This window comes from Equus przewalskii, chromosome 9 (assembly GCF_037783145.1).
Source record: "Equus przewalskii isolate Varuska chromosome 9, EquPr2, whole genome shotgun sequence".
NCBI lineage: Eukaryota > Metazoa > Chordata > Mammalia > Perissodactyla > Equidae > Equus > Equus przewalskii.
The window spans coordinates 48084126-48101834 of NC_091839.1; the positions used below are offsets into that span (position 1 = coordinate 48084126).

The 17709-nt window shown below is 39.8% G+C and overlaps 1 protein-coding gene across 9 annotated transcripts in view; it reads left to right on the top strand.

Annotated features, from left to right (window-relative positions):
- The window catches only part of KLHL32 (kelch like family member 32), a 196570-nt gene that overhangs the window by 90903 nt on the left and 87958 nt on the right, over positions 1 to 17709 (top strand). The window lies entirely within an intron of this gene.

A 17709-nucleotide genomic window follows, 5' to 3' on the forward strand; every position in this document is an offset into this window, starting at 1 on the left:
TTTTAAATATGATCCAGTGAACGTAGTATTTTAATCTTAGCTCAGTGGCTTGCTGATGCAATTTAAAAATATCCTAAAGAACTGTCATACAAGAAAGAGTTTACAAGATAATATGAATTCTCCTTGTTTCCGCTGAAGCTTAGTGACTCAGTCGTGGCTTTATTGGCTTAAAAACAAGAGCAAAAAAATTTAAAGCTCCAAAAAGCTGTGTCTAGCATCTTGGTACCCTGTGCTCCACACATATCTCACAGTCCGGGTCTCAAGTATTTAGATTAGAACGTGATGGTTTGAAAGCTGAATTTGTTTATCACTAAAATTGTTATGGGACTTACAGGATGTTCTCTGGAAATTACCATTTCTTCCCCATTGCCTCCAGTGAAGTATGAGCTGTGGGTTACCAGTCTTATTTTAGAGATGGGTACATGTGGGTGTGACTGTAATTCAGGTGTGAAGAGAGCAATATACACACAAGACACAATTGAGAGCTGGTATCTTTCTTTACATCTGTAACCCAAAAAGCATACAACCCATTATTTCCTCACCTCACTAGGAATATGTTTTGGCAACTCTGTGAACGATAACTGTCTGGCTTAATTTCCTAAGGCATGAGGTTTGGCTGGGCTGCTCCTGTTGTTGGCCTTCAGAATGGCTCAGCCCAGCAGTGGTCGCCTTATTGTCAGCCGTGCTTGCTTTGTGGTTTCCTTCAGAATGGCTCAGTTTATACGAAATGTGAACTGAAGATAGCAGAAGGAACCTGACTTTTTGAAGGATAGGACAACTGCTTGGAAAGAGAGAAAAAGTTTGTAGAAGGGCACCCATATCCCATTACCTAGGAGTCACGTGCTGAGATTCCACTTTTATGAGAAAAAGAAGGCCAAATGAGAAAAAAATATTTAGGTATGTGGCGTAAGTGTTTTTTTTTTTTTTTTTTTTTTTAAAAGCAAGCCCTAGGAACAGACCTGAAGTTGCACTTATTCTGCCCCGTGACCCATTCTTGACATGTGTGTCCACAGAGAGGGTGACAAGCCTGTGGCATACAGCAGTAACTCATCTGTTCAGATTGTGTACTGAGGGGACAGGAAAGGGGCTGACATTTCACGGAGCACCTTCTGCAGGCACCAGGGTGCTGTGTAGGCACTTTATGTGTGCTGTTTACCTGATCTTCTAGACAGCTCTGAGGAGTGCAGTGATCCTATTGCAAAGACGGCAAGCCCGGGGAGCTGCAGGGAGGGACTAAGACCATTCTCCCAGTGTCTGTGGACCCAGTGAGTCAAACCCAGTCCTCTTAATTTCAACATTGTTTTTTCTTCATGTCCCATGTCATTAAGAAAAGGTTAAGTCATATTTGTTAGACTTTGTTGAAGGACACAGGGACATTTTAGAGTATGAGCTATTCTGATGGTTCTCTTAACCTGGTACCTTTACAACCCTCGCTCCCTGAGGGCTCTGGGTTGCTGTGCTGGTCCTCCCTATGTGATGACTTGGTGCAGAGTGGAGGCTGATATAGTCTTTCTTGGACAACATCCATGGCAGTTTGGTTTCTTAAACACCAGTTAACTTTATAATAAATCTGTTTTCCCTTTGAGACATGGACACCGATGATGGCAAAAAATGAAATTGTACTATATACTTGGGAAATGCAAAAAGCTGCTTTCTCTTACTATGGAATTGAAATTAACATTAAGTAAAGAGTTTGGAATACGGAAGCGTGAATAAAAACTCAGTTCTTCGGTTTCTTAATTGCTGTTTATTGTTGTGGACATTCGCTGATATATCATGTTTAGCTGTGATATGTATATAGATTTGTAAAAATCAGAGTTAACATTGAATTTATCTACCTATAGCTATTTCTACTGACAGTTGATTATACGTTTAGTCAGTTGTAGTAAGCATAGTATAAAATGTAAGTATTTTAAGTGTCAGAAAATCATTGCTATCTTGGAAAGAAATTGGAAGTACAGAGTGGGTGTGATGAATGAGTGCCTCTAAGTGTAACAAGATGTGTGCATGTTCCTCCTACACACTGCTCTAAAGCATAGCCTTCTTAAAATTGGTCCACAGATTTCATCCAGGAAGTTTCAAAGAAAAAGCGAACTTTTCCCCTTATACTAATTCATCCTCTGAAAATGCATGCACTTTTCTTATCAAAGAGTATACACAGGGGTGAGCAAGCACACACTCCACCTTCGCACTAATTAAGAGATATGCCCTTCCTGTGGGTACACCCTGCTTGGGGCACAGCTTGAGCAGAGCCCAGGATGCATCCTGTGGATGTCCTTGCACAGACACACACAGCAGAACCAGCCGTGGAGGGCAAAGGAGCCAGGCTGCTCCACAGGCACTATTCTGTGCTGCTCTAGGAGCTGGGTCAGAAGCAAATGGTGTGACGTAAATAGGCATTGGGCAGATCTGCCTTCGAGAGAAAAGGACAAATGAGCCTTTTGGTTTGGGCAGGAGGACCCTGCTACCTTGGCCTCCCTCAATCTCCACACTTTCTAGCTTTGACCAGGAATTCATTCATATTTCAGACCAGTCCTGAATAGAAGAGACATGAGGAAGAATGAGAAAGAAAGGATTCTGATGGAGATGTTCCCTGGAGGGGGAATCCCAGTCCCAGTTAGGCAAGAGCTCAGCCAGCCCAGCAGCACGCAGGTGTTGCTAAGAAAGCCCAGCCCAACAGTGAGGAGCAGTTAACACCACGACCCTTTCATCAAGAGAAGAGCCCTGCTTGGAAGGTAGAAGAATGTGCAACTCCAAAGGCCTTGAAATAAGCTTCTAGGAATTTGAATGGCTAAAGACCAACATGGAAGCAAATAAGACTAAGAACCACAATAAAGTTCATTCTTTAGCATGCCAACTATGATGATGTCAAAGAAGATAGACGATATGCCAAGCACTGTGCTGGATCCCTTCCATATAGTCAAGCAAGGGGGTAAACCTAGTTACTTTCTGGAGAACCGTCCTTCTGTTCTGTCCCTTGTAGCCTGATGGAGAGATTCCAGAAGCCCGGTAAAGAGAGAAACTTTGTATTAAATGGCAGTCACATTTGTAGTCTCCTTTAAAATTTCCCACCTCCAGATACTGCTAGCTTTGTCAGCCGTGAACCAGCCATGTCGTCTCTGGGCATCTGAAGCAGAAGGATTCTTTGGTAGTATCTGTGCTCTTTTGCTTTTTCTCTTCATAATCCAACAACTCCAGCCCTTGGCTCCTCAACATCATGGAAGAACGCATCTCTGTGGAGACACCCATCCTAATTACCTTTCTCTGATCCAGAGAATGCTTTAGTACAATCTTCACAAGCATATTTTATGTAACCAATATTAATAATATTTGAAGTCCTTGGAAATCTAGAAAAGTATGATACTCTGTTAAGTGAGAAAAACTTTTTTTTAGCTACAATTGTGGTCATGTACATGGGGGCTGGCTCTGTGGCTGAGTGGTTAAGTTCGCGTGCTCCGCTGCGGTGGCCCAGGGTGCAGATCCAGGGTGCGGATCCTGGGTGCGGACATGGCACCGCTTTTCAGGCCACGTTGAGGCGGCGTCCCACATCCCACAACTGGAAGGACCTGCAACTAAGATATACAACTGCGTACAGGGGGAGTTTGAGGAGATAAAGCAGAAAAAAAAAAAAAGATTGGCAACAGTTGTTAGCCCATGTGCCAATCTTTAAAAAAAAAAGAAATTAAAAAAAAATACTCATACAATCAGGAATTGATAGGTAGAGGAAACTGCCCCTTAATTTTCATGCTCTTACATAGTAAAGTTTTTCTTTCTGATTCTCATTTGATTCCCTGATATGTTCACATGACTTTTTTATATAGCCCTGATAAGACATATACAGTAGCATTACATTTTGATGATCATCGAAACTGTGTTTATTCTCCGCAGCAGAGTACTTGTCTCTGGAGACCTGAGCGTCAGGCCTGGCAGCAGAATGACAGGATCTTAATTGGAACTGCTTTCCCATGGACATCCCTTCAGGAATAGCTGTGTCACTTTACATGGAAAAAGTCCCCATCAGATTTACTTATAAACATAACCTGGTTGAACTAAATGGTAGCACGTGGAACAAATCTGGGAGGAATTTTTCTTAAATGCTTCTGTTGGGAACAGTGTCAAGACTATTCAGTGGTTTAAATATGTTAGCTAGAGAATCCTTTCTTTGCCGGGCAGTACCTGCAGAAGCCTGGCAAATAAAAGGCCCCCGAGGCACCTGCCCTGGGCCCCCGGCTGTAGAGGGCACAGTCTAAAATCCACGTTCTAGGGAAGAGTATTTTGAATTGCACGGTAGGTAGTCATTTTCTCCTCACCTTAATTCTTCTCAGAGCTGTGCCGGAGTCCATACCTGGATTGTTGTCATAGAAAGTTTGAGGAGACTGAAATGAAGGGAGGAAGTTTGAATTCCATCAGTGACTTTTTGCTTTCTAGGATCTTTTGAAAATCTCTGCTTTTTGCCTTTGGAGAGATTTTCTCTTTTATCAGTGGATTATTGAAACAAACAAACAAACAGATGTGGCTGTTTACTGTTTTGGGGTGAAGATGTCACCTGTTCCCATTCGTGGTATCATAGAAAGTGTTGCTGACTTGACAGACAAGAACCATAGGCCTAATGGAGTTTTTATGGCTTCCCAAGATGTCAAGCAAAGTAGTAAACCCTTGACATGATTTGGTGGTCAAAAACGGTTAAGTACAGATTTGGGACTAATTGTTTATTGTGAAAAAATGAGAGGTGATATTTTAGAAGTCCAGATTCTGACTGACCCCCAGAAGCTTGCTTTTCTCAACTGAGGACCCAAGAACAGCTTCACGAGGCCCAAAGTCTGTCTGTTCCTCATGGAGAACAGTTGATTCAGACACAGTTGATTCAGAGAGGGCCTTCTACCTGTAGAGTGGGGTCAGTTCTAATTCTGACGGTCCCTACTTCATGCCAGCCTGTTCTCTCTTATTAATCTGTGTGTGCTATCTGGTCAGAATATACTCAGGGTGTGGTTTATATTGCAAGAATTATAAAGTCGTTTATTCATTACCAATGTCCAAAATGTCTCTGTGTGAGGAACTGTAACTGTCGCCACACTTCTGAGATCAACTTTCCAATTTGGAATACAGCTAATATTTTGATTTTTTAAAAATATCTTCTGGCTTTTCCCCTAATAATTTGTAAGTTTTAGGTTTCTTACTTGTCTTATAGTTACCCTAGAGAAACAGACTGGCCCCTTCATCCACCCAAAATCTGATGGAGATGTTGAGACTGATAATACCACACACTCACCGAGAGGCTGTATTACCCACACAACGAGGCTTTCTGGGGAGAGCAGAGCAGGCTTCGAAGCAGGTCCAAAGATGGCTTGAGAAAGCAAAGAGGGGTGATTGGCTTTGGCTTTTGTTGTGGTTAGGGGGTGGGGCTGGAGCAAGGATTCTCCATGCAGGCAGGGCCTGGCATGGTTTGAACTCCCTGCCAGCACCAAGGGAGAGAGTGCTCAGACTTTCTTGTGTTTTTGCCCATGTGTCAGGCAGGTGGCTGGAAGGGTGTGGTGGGGTTTGAATGCTGTCAGCAGGTAGACATCAAAAATGGAGTCGGACTGTCTTACATTGGTTTAGCGTTCTGCCTGAGTACTAGTCACATTTTAGGCACGGATATTTTCCTTTGGGACATTTTTAAACTCAGTCCCTTAATGAAAACAAAATGTGTTTGAACAGTATGCTTGTCGCATTTATAATCTTTCTTGGCACCGATTCTGTGCTGAGGAAGCTATTGTGGGCTAAGATGCTTGGGCTCATGTGTACAGAACATGTGCAGTGATAACACTATGAGGGTCTCTGGATATCGAGATAATATTAGTTGACAAGGAGGAGGGTGGCACCTCTGTGTTGTAACCTTATCTTCATGATATAAAACTCCATTCAAATAAGCTGGATTGTTGCCCTTCTTTCCTCCACTCTCTTTCCAACTTTCTCCCTCCCACCCCCACCCCTACTGCCAGTATAGGGAATAGAGAGAGAAGTGTTTCGTGTGTGCTCTTGTTAATGGTTTTATTGTCATAAGTGGGGCAATAAAACAATCCGTCCTCTTATGGCCGATGTCCTCTAAAGTAGAAACAACTAATATCCAGCAACTCAAAATAGTAGGTCAACTCAGTCAGTTCAGGGTGGATTTTGCACTTCTGTGCACTTTTTGCTCTTGAATGTTTCAGCAGAAAGTTCCATTGCCAAATATTTTGTAGTTTATGGTGTCTAGCTGAGGTTTTTCCTTTGCCACAGTGAGTGAGCAGTAACTTCTGTTTTGGAATATATCTAAGCAGAAATCATTACAGTTGTGTTCTTTCTTGATCACTGGCATTTCCGAGTGTTGGCTGTGCTCAGAATGATTCCCTGGGGAGGTTCTGACCCTTTCTTTAGGTGCTCCCTCAGATCACCTCTCGTGGAGTGAGGTTAACTGTTTATTTAGTGGAGAATCTTGATTAGCAACCTAATTTTCATAGGAAGATGTCAGCCTATTGAAGGTTGTTTAACGTACATGAACTTTTGCCCTATTCAGTGAAAGAGAAGGATTGCATTCCAACCTCATCTTGTTTGCTGAACTGCTCTTACTAGAAATTCATTTGGGAGAAATCATATACATAATGGTTCCAAGAAGATATGCAGTCCATCCATCTGGCTTGGTGGTTCTCAACTGCATCTATCAGGCCTTAATCTAAAAAGGTCGTCTTTATTATCCTGGAATGAAATTTTTAGTTAGTATAACTTATCCACAGAAATTACTCTAAATATCAATAAGAATGCATTAACCATATAAAAAATAAACAAAAGGATATAAAATATAATAAAAATAATATATATTTCAGTATGTACATACTGGGGCAGAACTCTTCAGAAGACATGATAAAATAGTCAGCTGTCTACACCTGGAGGTAGCCTCGCCATGCCTGAGACAGCTGCATACAGATGCAGACTGACACATGAATGTTGTGCTGACAGCTGGCATACCACAAGGGCATGTCCTAGGTGAAATGTAGGGAACAACTCAGTAAAATTCCATGCAAAATGAAACAATAGTCTTCTATTGGTTTCTCTTGTTTTTTTTTTCTTTTTAAAGATTGGCACCTAAGCTAACAACTGTTGCCAATCTTTTCTTTTTTTGGCTTCCTGCTTTTTCTCCCCAAATCCCCCCAGTACATAGTTGTATGTTTTAGTTGTGGGTCCTTCTAGATGTGGCATGTGGGATGCTGCCTCAGCGTGACTTGATGTGTGGTGCCATGTCTGCGCCCAGGATTCCAACTGGCAATACCCTGGGTCGCCCAAGCAGGAGCACGTGAACTTAACCACTTGGCCACGGGGCCGGCCCCTCTATTGGTTTTTATTGTGGTGGCATTTCTGGAAAATGCAGTGTGTCTTGACACAAAACGCATTAAAAAATGTGTTTGTATGTAAGACAGAGTTAGATTCTGGGCTTAGATTTTGATAAACAAGTGTTTCATTTAGGTGCACGTCCGGCAGGGCATTCAGATGTGCAGGGTACAGGGCAGTTCCTATGGTTGGTGTCTGTGTTGCATGACATCCACATCCCTGGCCACTGCCCCATAAATACCGGTAGTGTCCCCGCTCCTGGGACAACCAAAAATACCTGCACAAATTTTCAAATTGCTTCCTAGAAGGTGGTGCTGCCTCCAATAAGAACCATTGCTCAGTTATTCTAAACTTTTTTTTTTGAGGAAGCTTAGCCCTGAGCTAACATCTGCTGCCAATTCTCTTGTTTTTGCTGAGGAAGATTGGCCCTGGGCTAATGTCTGTGCCCATCTTCCTCTACTTTATATGTGGGACACCTGCCACAGCATGGCTTGACAAGCAGTGCCATGTCTGCACCTGGGGATCGGAACTGGCGAACCCTGGGCCGCCGAAGCGGAACATGCCAACTTAAGTGCTATGCTGCTGGGCTGACCCCTTAGTTATTCTAAATTTTATACCTGGATCAAGGTAGAAAACCGAATGTCTGGGTTATAAAGAGTCTCTTTATTAACTTTTACTTGTTATGCAATGCTCTATAAAATACACTTTTGGTGGTGTGGAAAGTATCCCCAGATAAGTCATTCAGTGGCACTCTTAATGTCTGCAGGAAAATTTCCATTAGATCTCAGGGCCTGGAGAAGCTGGATTCATTTTAGTATTTTCATCCTGTATTAGCTTACATTTCCTTTTTAGTCTTGATTCTAGGAAGCTTAGAGCCACATCTGTGGCCCACTTTTAATAGTGATGAGCCTGTGTAGACAGGTATATATCTCCTCTCCTGACCTCAGATTACTTTTTGTTACCTATTTTCTCTTAGTTCGTTATGTTCCTAATTTTTAAATGCTTGTGTTGATGCTTCAGATCCTTCTCAAAATGAGATAGAGCGTAAGTAGATAAAGTGAATAAAGAGCTTTGGGACCTCTGTCTGAACGTTTTTGGAGTCCCAGGCATACTTTGATGTTATTTGTGGGCATGAATAAAGAGTTCCTACACCCCGTTAGTTCTCCTACGAAAATGAAGTGTCTCCAGTTCCCCAAGTTGTTCAATAAATAAGGCATTCCACTTGCTTCCTAAATTTTTTCCATTCTTATTTTCAGCACTAAAAATAAACATGAAAATTCTGTAAAAATAAATCGCTATGTTTCATCTTTGAAAATAAAAAAAATCACCCAAATATTTACACAAACGTAAATAAGAAGAAAATTGAAAAAGAGTGTTACTACTTACTTACACATTATAGGTTATATTTTTGTTTTTTTTCTGGGCTTTGCCCATATGCCTAAGTAATTTAATATAGATTTTTGTGTTTATAGTTTACTTCAGTTTCTTACCTGGAATTAGGTAAGAGTACATCTATCCATAAATGCATAGTATATAGATAATGCCGCCTTATTGTAATCCAGCTTTTTCCTTCATTCAAATTATTTTAAATAAGTTCATAGACCTGGAATTACTTGATCAAGAAGAGGAAGGTATTTTTTGTGACAATTTCTTTTTGAGACAGTTTTATGATAGCTGCTGTTGGCCAAAAAGCTGTGAGCTTTTTGCTTGTTTCCTTAAAATAGAATTCTTGAGCCCTCTGCTGGAAGCATTTAGTATTTGTATGAAATAGTAGTAGCATGTGAGAGTTTTACAATTCTAAGATTTTTAAAAGAAAACAACCTGATAGCAAAATATATAGTCTTTGTGGTTAACTTCAAGATAAAAACATAAGTGGACAGGTAGAACTTTTGAGAAGATTTATATTGCAAATAGATATTTGAGAAGATTTATATTGCAAGTCGATATTCCATTTGAGTAGAATAATGATGTGAACATTCAACTGAAGGACTAATTCCAATGCATTGAATGTCCTAAGTTAATTTGTGAGTATTTTATTTCTTTTATGTACTTCGTAAAACCATCTATTCATAGTTTATTCTCAAATTGAGATCCATTAATTCATCAAATACTTAATGAGCACCTACTGTGTGTTAAGGACTTCCTAGATGTTAGGGATGCATTGATGAAAAAAAATGCACAGTGAATGCTTTCTCAGAGTGGATGAAACAGTGCTTGGAAATCCCATTGGGTTTACAGTGGTCCCTTAGTATCTGCAGGGGAATTGGTTCCTGTGGATAGCAAAATCTGCAGATGCTCAAGTCTCTTATGTAAAATGGCATAGTATTCACGTATAACCTATGTACATCCTCTCGTATACTTTAAGTCATTTCTAGATTAATTATAATACCTAATATAATTTAGAGGCTATGTAAATAGTTGTTTAGGGAATAATGACAAGAAAAAAAGTCTACATGTTCAGTACAGATGCAACCAGGTAGTCCTACCATTGGTTGAATCCGCTGATATGGAGGACCGAATGTATTGGAAATGGATTACTAGGGGCCTGCATTATTTGTGTATGGAGCATAGTGAAGTACCTGAGGATGTTCAGTGCTCCAAAGGTTATGAATGAATAATTGAGCCTTAATACGTTGTAGAGTACTAACTGAAAAATACATTAATTTGCATTTTATTTAGCAGAGAGAAAGAATAGCCATTTGATGTATGGTAATTAAATACATATAGCCCCAGAAAAACTGATCATAGCCATGCATCCTTAAGTTAGCAGGTGTCTGTCAGAGTAGCAGCCGTTTGGTACAGCCCAAAGAATATGGCCACTGACCTTAGAGGGAACCAAGCTTGATTCCAGCTGTGGCAACTTCGAAGAATTATCCATTAATCCCATTGTAAGTATCAACTCTGCTGATTGTTGCTGGGAAAAAGTTACTGTTTTCACTTCAAATTCGTGACCCCACGTCTCAGATGGATCCTCATCCTTGCCAGGCAGTGCTGATCTGTTTCCCTAGTAAATTTGCTTTTCTCCTCTCCTGATAAGTTTCTCAAATCCCCAAACCTTCCTGTTCCTGTGCACTTATTCTGTGTACTCCCGTCTTTTATAGTAGAAGAGATATCCTTGCTCTGTTGAAGGTTAATCTCTCCACTTTGGTAAGATTAAGCTCCTACTCCCTCTTATCCTCTAAGACATCATTCCTGTAATCCTTGTTTCTGTCTCTCCCATGATCAGTTTTTTCTTCTGTATTAGAACATTCCTACCAGCATATTAATATGCTGTATTGTTCATCTTTCAAAATCCCTTTCTTATTCTTATATTCCCCTTAAGCTACCGTTTATCTCTGTGTTTCCCTTCACAGCAGAACTTATGAAAAGAGTTACATCAACTTGCTCACTTTTGCTCATTTTCACTCACTTTCAAGTCTGAAGACTTCGGTCTTATTCCACTGAAACTGTTCTCGACAGTCACAGATATTGCCAGACCAATTAAATTATATCATTGTGACGTCTCAGCTTCATTCAGCACAGCCAGCCTGGCTCTCCATTGAAGCCTTTTTTCCTTTGGCTTTTGTGGCGTCACACTCTGTGGCTTCTTACTCTGTGCCTCCCAGTCCCCCTCCCCCTCATTCCTTTCCAGATGTCTTTGGTTGCTCCTCCCCCCTCTATAGGCTCCTCATGTGTCAGGACCCTCCTGTTTAGTCTAACTAGCTTCTGTGGCAGTGTCATCCAGACCCATGTTATTTGGTACAGTCTTACGCTATTGACTCCCAGCCCCCACCTACACTCCAGACCAGGGATCAGCAAACTTTTTCTCTGAAGGGCCAGATAGTAAATAATTTAGGCTTTGCAGGCCCTATAAAGCTCTGCTGCAACTACTCAGCTCTGCTGTTGTAGCGTGAAAAGAGCCAGAGACAAATATGTAAAAGAGTGAGCATGGCTATGAGCTAGTAAAACTCAATTTATGGATACTAAAATTTGAATTTCATATCTTTTTCACATATCACAAAGTAATATTCATCTTTTTGGTTTTCCCCAACTATTTAAAAAAGTTAAAACCATTCTTTGACCTTAGCACTCCCCAAAAATGAATACTTAGGAATAAATGTAGAACAAGATCTATATGAGGAAAATTACAAAACTCTGATGGAAGAAATCAAAGAAGAACTAAATAAGTGAAGAGATATTTCATGTTCATAGATAGGAAGACTCAGTACTGTTAAGATATCAGTTCTTCCCAACTTGGTCTATAGATTCAGTGCAATCTTAATCATAATTGTAGTAAGTTATTTTGTGGATATAGACAAAATGATTCTAAAATTTATATGGAGAGGCAAAAAATCCGGAAAAGCCAACGGAATATTGAAGGAGAAGAACAAAGTTAGCAAACTGACACTACCTGACTAGTAATCAAGACAGTGTGGTATTGGCGAAAGAATAGACAAATAGATCAATGGAACAGAATAGAGAACCCAGAAATAGACCTACATAAATATAGTCAACTGATCTTTGACAAAGGAACAAAGGCAATACAATGGAGCAGAGAGAGTCTTTTCAACAAATGGTGCTAGAACAACTGGACATCCACATGCAAAAAAAAAAAAAAAAAAGAATCTAGACGTAGACCTTACATCCTTCACAAAAATTAACTCAAAATGGATCACAGACCTAAATGTAAAATTCAAAACTGTAAGACTCCTAGAAGATAACAGGAAAAAACTTAGATTACTTTGGGTATGGTGATGACTTTTTAGATACAACTCCAGAGGTATGGCCCATGAAAGAAGTAATTAATAAGCTGGACTTCATTAAAATTAAAAACTGCTCTGCAAAAGTCAATGTCAAGAGAATGAGAAGACAAGTCACAGACTAGGAGAAAATATTTGCAAAAGACACATCTTACAAAACTAAACGTGTTCTTACCATACATTCCAGCAATCACACCCTTGTGATTTAGTCAAGGGAGCTGAAAACACATCCACACAAAAACCTACACACGGATGCTTATAAAACTTTATTCATAATTACCAAAACTTGTAAGCAACCAAGATGTCCTTCAGTAAGTGAATGGCTACACTGTGGTACATCCAGACAATGGAATATTATTCAGTGCTAAAAAGAAGTGAGCTGTTGGGGCCAGCCTTGTGGCGTCATGGTTAAGCTCACACACTCCACTTCAGCAGCCTGGGGTTTTCCAGTTTGGATCCCAGGCATGGACCTATGCACTGTTTATCAAGCCATGCTGTGGCAGGCATCCCACATAGGAAATAGAGGAAGATGGGCACAGATGTTAGCTCAGGGCGAATCTTCCTCAGCAAAAAGGGGATTGGCAGTGGATGTTAGCTCAGAGCTAATCTTCCTCAAAAAAAAAGAGGAAAGAAAAGAAATGAACTATCAAGTCATGAAAAGACATAGAGGAAACTTAAATGCATATTACTAAGTGAAAGAAGCCAATCTGAAAAAGCTACATATTGTATGATTCCAACTATATGACATCCTGGAAAAGGCAAAACTATGGAGACAGTAGAAAGATCAGTGGTTGCCATGGGCTAGTGGGGAGGAAGGAGATGAATAGGCAGAGTACAGAGGATTTGCATAGGGCAGTGAAAATACCCTGTATGGTACTATAATGGTGGGAACATGTTGTTATACATTTATGCAAACCCCACACCAGAAATGAACCCTAATGTAAGCTGTGGACTTTGGGTGACAATAATGTGTTAATGTAGGTTCATCAATTGTAACAAATGTCCCACTCTGGTGGGGCATGTTGGGGGAGGTTATGCATGTGATGTGTGGGGGCAGAAGATATATGAGACTTGGTACTTTCTATTCAATTTGTTGTGAACCTAAAAGTGCTCTAAAAAATCAAATTAAAAAAAAATCAAGTCTATTAATGAAAAAATAAAATAAAATTTTAAAAATGGAAGTAAAAAAATTTTTCTTCAACTATTCTTAGCTGTCAGGCCATACAAACATATGTGATGGCACAATTTGCTCTGGGGCTTGTAGTTTGCCAACTAGACTCATATGCTCCTGTCTGCTTGATATCTCTATTTGGATGATGAACACACATCACAAACGTAACATATCCCCAAAATGGAACTCTTGATCTTCTCTCCAAACCTGTTTCTTCCTTTGTTTTACTCTTATGAGTTGATGGCACCACAGTCTACCCACTTGGCCAAAGCTTCCACTCTAAGTCCCATGCAACACGGAAACTTGTTTGTCTTGTTTGTGGTCATATCCACAGAGCCTAGAAAGGTGCCTGGATCACTGTAGGACTCAGAAAAGATTTGCTAATTGAATAGGTGAATTTCTCAGCCTTCAGTTTCTTCCTTTGACATGTGGGGATAATATCTACGTTGCAGGAGTGAGGAATGAGAAAGGTGTCAGAAGGAGAGACAACTTAGACAAAATTAGTTCACAAGGTACCTGGTACATAGTAGGCACTGTGTACCTAGAAACATTAGAAATAGGGGTCATTATTTGTAAGGTGGATTTATTTTTTCATGGAATTAACAAAAACAATAATAACAATAGCATAGCAGCTACATTTTTTTTTTACCCTATAAAATATGCCATGTTTTTCTAAGAATTTTACGTAGGTTATCTCATTTTATCCTTATGTAGACCCTATGAATGTAGATAGCAGTCATCTCCCTTTTTCTTATCTTTTTGGTTTTGTTTTTATTTTTTGCAAGGGAGGATTAGCCTTGAGTAAGCATCTGTTGCCAATCTTTCCTCTTTTTTTTTTTCTTCTCCCCAAAGCCCCAAGCATTGTTGTGTATATCCTAATTGTAGGTCCATTTAGTTCTTCTGTGTGAGTGGCTGCCACAACATGGCAACTGACAGACGGGCAATGTGGTTCCACAGCTGTGAAACATACCTGGGCTGCCAGAGTGAGAGCACAGAAATTTAACTACAAGGCCCTCAGGGCTGGCTCTCCCATTTTTAAATACAATGATGCTGAAAACAAACGTGTCAATGACTTACCCAAGTTCCTGTGATGGACCCTAGAGCTATACTTTTCTTCCTTTCCTTATAATGCAAATGCAAGGAATTCCCCTAATGAACATGGAATTGGATATAAATGATGCATTTTTTCATATGAGGAGTTATTTCATGGCTTCCTTCAATGAAATTAGGCATCCCCAGCCAAGTTCTCCAACAGCATCCACCATCTTAGCTTGAATTACAACACAGACTATCATTCCATTTGGCTCTCCTCTTCTGTCTCTTCTTGAGCACCCCGCAGTGCCACAGTGTAGGCACCTATCAATGAACATTGGCCTCAGCCCTTTTATTTAAACCTTTCCATCTTTGGACATCAGCATTTTAAAGTAATGTTTCCTCTTTGGTCATACTAGCATTGTGAGAAACTAACTCTGTTATGGAGAAGCCCAACTTCATTAGTAAAGCTCTTTTGGATGAAACCTCCCATGTTCATCACACTTGAAAGAGCACTGGTTATAAAAGTAAGACAGTAATTAATTTGGGGGCTGGCCCGGTGGCATAGTGGTTAAGTTCATGCACTCGCTTTGGTGGCCCAGGATTCGCTGGTTCAGATCCTGGGCACAGACCTACACGATGCTCGACAAGCCATGCTGTGGCAGCATCCTACATGTAAAATAGCGGAAGTCTGGTACATATGTTAGCTCAGGGACAATCTTATATGTGTTATAAGTTATATGCCTTGGAGTTAGAAACTATCATAAATTTGTTCTGCTGTTTTAAATAATTAGGCCATATATTTTTTAGGTAATGTAAGTATATATAATTTATCTTTACATTTTGTTAAAGAATATATTTTATTAATTTAAACATAATAAAGAAAACTATGTTGGAAACAACTGGCTGGCAGAACTATTGATGTCAGCTTTGAAATGCCAGGATCATGTTAATGCTGAGGGAGCCAAAAGAAAATGGGGTTTGTTCATACAATATGAAAGGACCAAAGGTTTTCATATGAAGAATTATTTTGCAGCATCCTTCAATGAAATTAGGCATCCTCAGCCAAGGGCTCCAACAGTGCCCTGTGCCCACCACTACCTTAGCATTAATTATGCCACAGCTTCACAATTCCATTTGACTCCTTTCTTCTCTCTCTACTTGAGCACCTAGCTTCAAACCATCATCCTTCTGTGTGTCCTAAAATAGCAAAGGAAGAACTCATTTCAGTAGCAACATCTGTAGATTTGAGCATCCTTCTCTAACTTGCACTCATAGTAATAAATGAATTTTTTGCAGGGCAGCACAGAGTTTTTCTGGTAATGTAATTTTTGTATCCTTATCTATCTATTCTAAGGTTTCTTCTTGTCATCTGAGAGAAGGCTATGCTTATGCAAACTGTCTCTCTAACCTTGGAAATTTCAAATGAACCAAGTGAGGATGTGTAAACTTGTGAAGGAAAAACAATAGAATCTCAGTGATTGCCACACCTTTCTTTATTTACTAGAATATTTTTATTCTATTTTATCTGTGTGTTTTTAGACATTTTAAAAAGTTATTCTTAAAATCAAATCTTTTTTCTTCTTTTTCCATATTCTAATAGTTGATTGCTTTTCCATAAATTGAAAATAAACTAGTATTTTTGAATCTTCAATATTGAAATCTTCTAGAAATTTGTATAAGTGTACTGTGTTTGCAAGAAAGTCACCTGACAAAATTTGTAACTTAGGGAATCAATAATAAATTCATAAATTTATTATATACAACACCAACCCAAAGGTTACCTTTATTTGGACATATTATTAGCACTATTAGTTGAAATGTCTGTTGTGTCCTTTTATTTAACTCCTTCAATTAAATAATCCTCAATGAGGATTAGCATGTGACCAGGTCCCCCCACTGAGGTTTTTGACATCTTCTGACATTTTCCCCAGGAACTGTATTTTCAAGCCAATGAATTTCTTTTTTTCTTTCTTTCTTTCTTTTTTTTTTTGTTGAGGAAGATTAGCCCTGGGCTAACATCTGTACCAATATTCTGCTACATATAAATGTGGGTCACTGCCACAGCATGGCTGGCAAGTGGTATAGGTCTGTGCTCAGGATCTGAACACATGAACCTGGGCTGCGGATGTGGAACACGTCAGACTTAACCACTATGTCACAGGGCCAGCCCCCAATGAATTTCTTTAATAAATAATTCTATAGATGACCTTCTAGGATGTTCAACAGCAATGAACATGAAATAGGATGAACCCTGCCATCAAGATCTCATAGGTAAAACATGAGATAAGATACACATAATGCATTCAGGGCAAAAACGTAATTGCACAAAAAAGAAACACGTAATAGTTAACATTTATTGCAAATTTACCATAAAGAGATAATGTACTAAGTGCCATGACCTACACTCTGATTGCCTGCTCAGTATCCATTTCTTCTTTTTTCTTCATAAAGAACTCCAATTTGATTTGGGATAATAGTGCATCTAGCCATAAAAACTCAATTTCCCAGGTTCTTTTACAGCTATCAGTAGTCACAGAACTTACACTTGGCAAATGAAATGTAACTGGAAGTCTGTGGCATTGTTTTTGGAATATCTGTTGTTTGGCTGATAAATAATGACAAACAGGTGGCACATGGTTTTTGGCTTTTGCTCTCTCTTTTCCTTCTGCTCTGAGTACAGATGCAATACCTAGAGGTATGGCAGCCATTTTGTGACCATGAAACCAGGGGCTAAGATTGGCTAAGTAGGAAAATACAAGGAGCCAGGTTTGTGGCATTCCAAGATGCCTAATCCAAGTTTTGTGAGAAAAATAAGTTCCATGCTTGTTTAAGCCATTTTATTGACACATAGCCATATGCAATTGTAATGGCACATAATGCATTTTCTCAGTCAATAAAACAACCTTTTGAGATAGGTATTATTATTGTCATTGTACAAATGAGGACACTGAGGCACATAGAATTGAGTAATTTTCCTGATCTTATTCTGTCAGTAAGTGTAGGAGCCAGGATCTGAAGTCAGGCAGTGTGACCTAGAGCCCACAGGCGTGGTTCACTAGACATCTGTAGGAGTTTGGAGTCCCAGGAAATTAATTCCAGCTGGAAGTTGGGGTGAGGGAAGATCTTGAAAAAACCCTTTCATAGGAAGTGGACTTCGAGTTGGATCTTGAAGAATGGGTAGAGTTTTGACATATGGAGGTTGAAGTTAAGAGGAGAGCATTCAAGAGGGAGAAAAGAGTATCACCTGAGTGTGGAGAACAGTGGGCTCCTGGCTTTAGCAAAGGGACCATACGGTTGCAGAATTGGAAATGAGTTTTAAAAAGTAGGTTGGGGCCACGTCATGAGAGTTTCAGAATACAAGGACAAAAAGATTGCGCTACATTCATAAATCGGGACCTCATTTATGGAGAGCTACTGAAT